Here is a 6880-nt window from a genome sequence, read left to right on the forward strand (position 1 = left end):
GTAAAGTAATGCTCAAAATTCTCCAAGCCAGGCTTCACCAATACGTGAAACGTGAACTTCCAGATGTTCAAGCTGGTTTTAGAAAAGACAGAGGAACCAGAGATCAAATTGCCAACATCCACTGGATCATCGAAAAAGCAAGAGAGTTCCAGAAAAACATCTATTTCTGCTTTATTGACTATGCCAAAGCCTTTGACTGTGTGGATCACAAGAAACTGTGGACAATTCTTCAAGAGATAGGACTACCAGACCACCTGACCTGCCTCTTGAGAAACCTATATGCAGGCCAGGAAGCAACAGTTAGAACTGGACATGGAACAACAGACTGGTTCCAAATAGGAAAAGGAGTACGTCAAGGCTGTATATTGTCACCCTGCTTATTTAACTTCTATGCAGAGTACATCATGAGAAACGCTGGGCTGGAGGAAGCACAAGCTGGAATCAACACTGCCAGGAGAAATATCAATAACTTCAGATATGCAGATGACACCATCTTTATGGCAAAAAGTGAAGAGGAACTAAAAAGCCTCTTGATGAAAGTGAAAGAAGAGAGTGAAAAAGTTGGCTTAAAGCTCAACATTCAGGAAACGAAGATCATGGCATCTGGTCCCATCACTTCATGGCAGATAGATGAGGAAACAATGGAAACAGTGTCAGACTTTATATTTTGGGGCTCCAAAATCACTGCAGATGGTGACTGCAGCCATGAAATTAAAAGACACTTACTCCTTGGAAGGAAAGTTATGACCAACCTAGATAGTATATTGAAAAGCGGAGATATTACCTTGCCAACAAAGGTCCGTCTATTCAAGGCTATTGTTTTTCCAGTGGTCATGTATGGATGTGAGAGTTGGACTGTGAAGAAAGCTGAGCGCCGAAGAATTGATGCTTTTGAACTGTGGTGTTGGAGAAGACTCTTGAGAGTCCCTTGGACTGCAAGGAGATCCAACCAGTCCATCCTAAAGGAGATCAGTCCTGGGTGATCATTGGAAGGACTGATGCTAAAGCTGAAACTCCAATACTTTGGCCACCTCATGCGAAGAGTTGACTCATTGAAAAGACTCTGATGCTGGGAGGGATTGAGGGCAGGAGGAGAAGGGGACGACAGAGGATGAGATGGCAGGATGGCATCACAGACTCGATAGACATGAGTTTGAGTGAACTCCGGGAGTTGGTGATGGACAGGGAAGCCTGGTGTGCTGCAAAACATGGTGTCTCAAAGAGTCGGACACAACTGAGCGACTGAACTGAACTGAACTGATGCTTGCTTTGCTTGCTTTTGCTTCCTCCACTCAGGCTGACTTGATTGATCACACTTATCGGGCTTGTATACCTAACCCCCCTTTTTTATTGCAGGTTATAGCTCGCCGCAGACTTCCCTGGTGGCTCAGAGGATAAAGCGTCTGCCTGCAATGTAGGAGACCCAGGTTCGATCCCTGGGTTGGGAAGATCTCCTGGGGAAGGAAATGGCAACCCACTCCAGTATTCTTGCCTGGAGAATCCCGTGGACAGAGGAGCCTGAGCGGGCTACAGTCCATGGGTCGCAAAGAGTCGGACATGACTGAATGACTTCACTTCACTTCATAGAATGGACAGATATAGGACCAATCGTATCCACTAATGGCTCAACACATATACCCCCTCCTTGGAGCTTGGAGGGGCCCTCTCATTCTGAGAAAAAAGGAAGACTAATTAACATTTCTCTAGGCTGTGAAATCCTTCCCTTATGCATGGGCCAAAGAAAATTATATATTAATGTTAATCAACAAACATTGGCTTTTGTCCTGCCTCCAAAAAGGAACTTCCCCATGCTGCTTGGATTATTTATTGCCCTTTCTTTGTCCATGAACCATATTTATACTATTGAAACTTTAGGGAAAGAATTAAAGAAAGAACAAAGAATGTTCTTTACAAAGTGTTTACAAATATGCAAAGGGTTTACTAATAAGAACTTTAAATATATTCCTGTTCATTGGGACAAATGTCAGACCAAGTCAGGAAAATTAATGTTTGTGGCTAATCATACAATTGTCAATTGGGGACCCCATGGTATAAGGTTATCTAACTGCTCAGATGATATTAACAGCACTGTATGTGATTGTATTACTCAAGTAGCATTGAAGGTTACTAATACTACAATGGAACATTACCATGACAGAGGACTCTTGGGTGAGTTGACGGTATAATGGCCCCTCCTCGTCCTCGAATCGTCCTTGATAAACAGATTGGGCCTAAACTATGAGACATCTGGAAACTGCTGCAAGCACCGAGGAACTTGGGACTTGGACTGGACATTTCACAGGGACCAATCGTAGTCATAGAAACTATTTCTTTCATTATAATCAATCATATTTTATACAAGCCTATGTCCCACTTCCTTTTGTTATAGCTATAGGAAATTTACAATTCAATAAGACTTTACGTTCTGTAACTTGCATAAATTGTAAATTATATACTTGTCTTAACTTCTCTATTTCCTTGAGAAATGACTCCCTTTTGATTCTTCGATCTCGACATAATCTGTGGTTACCAATAAATCTCCACTGGCCCTGGGAAGAAGGTCCCATGGGTGGACTTGCTTCCCGGTTACTTACTAAATTGGTCCAATGCTCTAAATGATTCATTGGATGGCTGATTTTTGGCATTTTGAGATTAATAGCTATTTGCACCAATGCTGGTGTCACTGGTATTGCTTTACAAACCTCAATTCAAACATATAATTTTATTCAAAATTGGACTAAAGATGCCCATACTATATGGGCCACTCAGGCTCAGATAGATGAGGATATTCAAGCGGAAATACAGGAACTAAAACAGCCGTCAAATGGGTTGGAGATCAATTAACAGATGTACAAAAACAGGTGATGCTAAAATGTGATTGGAATTCTACTCAGTTTTGTGTTACTCCTGTTCATTTCAATAATAGTGCCTACAACTGGGAACAAATCAAATTTCATTTACAAAACATACATGATAATGCCTCTCTGAATGTGCAATTATTACAAAAAGAAATTTGAAACCTTTTCTAAAAGTCTGTCCTCTTCCACTAATTTGAAAACTTTAGCTGATCAATTATCTGGGCTAGACCCACGTGGATGGTTTCAGAGCATTACTCACAGCATCGGGTCTGGAACTGTAATTTTAGTGATTGTCTTGACAATTATTTTGTCATCTACCATTGCTTTCATGCAAAGATTATTAAAACTAACAAACTCTACTGGTCAGAACTCTTTTTACAAATATTATAAATAAATAAGGGGGAATTGTCAGGGAGTATTTAACGGGAGGATTCCTACCTGCTGTTTCTCACAAGTCCTTTGTTTCTTTTTAAGCGGAACAGCAGGCTGCTCCCAGGAACTGAGGTCATTGTGTGAGACAGACTTGGGTCTCCTTTAGTAAGCATTCTCTTTACAAAACTGCTTTGTCTCGCCCCCCTTTTTGAGATATGGATTATCTCCTGAACTTGTGACCATTATTATCCCTGTTCCCTTGGTAACGGTTACTGTACATTTGGTTTTCTGATCTTTATCATTGTTGAAAGAAATTTCTTGTATTACAGCCTATATATACTCACAGAAAAATCATTAAAGTACCTTTGCTCCATAAGAGCTTGGGTCCCCGTGTCTGTCTTTCTTTTTTTCTTTCTCTCTCTCTCCCTCCGACTCTCTCTTTCACTTTCTTATCATCGACTCCAGACCACGAGGTCCTGGTCCATTAAAGGACCCCAACACTGAGGGAAAAGAGATTTCTGCTTTACCCTCTACTAAAAACTAAAATTAATGGGACCCTATAAACAAGTCAGGCAGCCAACATGATGCTGGTAATTTCAGCAAAAGATGACTGGGTTGAGGAGAGAAGAATCTCAAGGAGAGAGTGCTCGGGTCTGAGTCAGGCAAGCCCTAGTATGAATAGTTTAGTGCTCTTTCTCAGATGAAAGGCCTTCAATTTCATCTCTGTCTCCCCCAATTGCCATCCAGAAGGCTTTGGCCACCTTTTCTGCATGCATCTTTCTTTGCTCATGAGGAAGCATCGCAGCCTTGTCTTTCATTTCTTTTAACTTTGAAAACAGTCTTTGAAAATTCTCCAAATCTCCACCACCTGTAGTAAGACTGGAAAGTTCTTGAATATCCAGGTCTAATATGGGATCCACAATGCTATCGACCTGCCTGTCTACTGTGTTAGAGGCAGCCCCTCGATGATCCAAGAGGCATTCGGTCCTCTCTGCTGCTGGAACACAGGGCTGCTTTGAGTGGCAGGTCTCTGTGGCAGGTCTCTGCTGATCCAATGCTATGGTTTGCTCCAGTCAATGAGCTGAGATGGTTAAGGCCTCAGTTCCTCTCATTCTTCATCACTACATTGGACCAGACATTGGCATTCAAGGTTTGAACAATTCGCTTTACTCCTGTAGATTCTGGGAAGTCATCATCTTCCTCAGGCAACTCTTCCAGACTAAGTTCTACCAATTCAAAGCCATGTTTGATACACCACTCTTGAGCTTTCTGTCGGTTTACACCATTTTCAGACACTCTATTGCAAACCAAGATCATCACCTCAGGTAACCATGACTCTGCCAGAGGAAGCCAGGAAGAAACACTATCAAGACCAGATTTTTGTGTGGTGTCAAAGTAAACCACAAATGCTTGGATAGACTCTGCAGTCTCTGCAGTGACGAGAAATTTGTTTGGCACCACACACAGATTGATATCTGCTGAGTAGTATTTATTATTGATGGTCCAGGGATCAAATCTCACAGCATCGTTGGCAGTCACTTCCACAATAGCATCTTCTGTTCTAAGAATATGTTGCACCAGCCAGTCTGCGGAGAAGGTGGAGGAGCATCTAGCAACGAGCACGCAGGGGACGCCCACAGCCATCGCTGTGCCCGCGAACCAGTTCCTTCCCAGAGCCACTCTGATTGTTTTTCTTTTTTCCAATTGGGCAATTTCTATTGTTTTATCTTCAGAGTCACTTATGCTTTCTTCTGTCATATTCCTCCTCCTCTTGAGTCTTTAAATATCAGTTATTATCATTCTCAGTTTCATCATTTCCATTGTTTTATATTTTCTATACCTTTGGTGAAATTTTCTACTTTTTCATTAGTCTCAAGAGTATTTGTAACTGCTTGATGAAGCATTTTTATGATGGCTACTTTACATCTTCATCAGATAATTCCAACATCTAATTCAGCTCAGTGTGGGCATCTGTTGATTGTCTTCTCATTCAAGGTGTGACCTTCCTGGTTTTTGTTATGATGTGTGATTATTTTATTATATCCTGAACATTTTAGATATTATGATTAAAAAAAAAAACTCTGGATCTTATTTAACTCTTCCATTTTAGCAGGCAGTTGCCATGTCTAGGTTTAGCATGCAGGTCCTGGCCTAGTTTTGTGTGCTGTGGTTCCAGTGACAATTTAATTTTCAGAAGACTTGTAGTGTTATTCTGGTCTTTTTACTTTCCCTAGTTATGGTTGCACTTGCATCCAATTTGTTTTGGCACCAACAGTGGAAATTGAAAGAATTTCCTAGTGCCTGCATGATGCTGCTAGATTATGGGTAGGAGATACTGGCATGAAGGGGTGGAGAGCACTTTCTTCCTGGACTGCCCAGTGCCAGCGGGGCTTCTGCTTGATCACTGCTGATATCGCCCATGGGAGAGAAAAGCACCTACTTGAGTGTCTTCTACCGCTGAATGAAGGCTAGAGAGCCAGTGGGTGTGGGCCACCTCCTGCCATTGGGTCAGTTGAGAAATGCTGGTTCACTGTGTTGTTCCTCAAGTCCTAAGGTCCCAAGTCACTTAGGCTTCTACTTTATACCTTTCACAGACTTCTTACAAATGTCTGTTGTATTATTTCTAGAATTTTTGTTGGCCATATCAGAGAGAGGTAGGGAGAAATGAACCTCTGCCAACTTGTCTGGAACCAGAAGTCACCATTTATTATTCTAATAATTTATTGGTAGGGTTTTAAAAAATTTCTTATGTACCCAATCCTATTGCTTATGAATGCGCTCAGTTGCCTCAGGCATTTTTGACTCTACAACCCTATGGACTGTAGCCCACCAGGCTGCTCTGTCCATGGGGTTCTCCAGGCAACAATACTGGAGTGGGTTGCCAGGTCTTCCTCCAGGGGATCTCCCTGGCCTGGGCACCAAACCTGCGACTCCTACATCTCCTACATTGCGAGCAAATTCTTTACACACTGAGCCACATGGGCTTATGAATGAGTTTAATTACTCTCTTTCTCATCTTTATATCTTTTCTTTAGCCTCTCTAATACATAGTAGAATAAAAGTCATGATGAGGGCATTCTAGTCTTCCTCCTGATCAGAAAGCAAAAGCTTTCAACATTTTGCTACTAAATATAATGCTTGCATAGTATTTCTGTGAGTACACATTATTCTATTAAACAATTTCCTTCTATTTTTTAGTTTTTTTTACATATAAATGAATGTTTAATTTTATTCAATGATACTTCTGCATCTGTCTCAGTTATGTTAACATCAGCTGTTGATCATTATCTAGATCTAGGGCTGCCAGGTAAAATACAGGACATTCAGTTAAACTTGAACTTCAAATAAACAAAATTAATTTTCAGGATAAATATGTTCAATATAGGGCTTCCCTGGTGGCAGGAGACCCAGGTTCGATCCCTGGGATGGGAAGATCCCTCCGAGAAGAGAATGGCTACCCTCTCCAGTATTCTTGCCTGGAGAAATCCATAGACAGAGGAGCCTGGAGGGCTAGAGTCCATAGGATCAAAAAGAGTTGGACATGACTGAGCAACTAAAACTCATACATGTTCAATATAACTCTACTATAATTTTATAAGTAGTTCCCATAAAATTTATAGGCCGAATCTGGCAACCTTCCTAGATTTATT

At 41.3% G+C, this 6880-nt stretch overlaps 1 pseudogene; it reads right to left on the reverse strand.

Moving 5' to 3' along the window:
* Window positions 1–3913: 3913 nt before the first annotated feature.
* LOC138095761 (alpha- and gamma-adaptin-binding protein p34 pseudogene) lies at window positions 3914–4874 on the reverse strand (annotated as a pseudogene).
* Window positions 4875–6880: the final 2006 nt, after the last annotated feature.

The sequence above is a fragment of the Capricornis sumatraensis genome, chromosome 20, assembly GCF_032405125.1.
Source record: "Capricornis sumatraensis isolate serow.1 chromosome 20, serow.2, whole genome shotgun sequence".
NCBI lineage: Eukaryota > Metazoa > Chordata > Mammalia > Artiodactyla > Bovidae > Capricornis > Capricornis sumatraensis.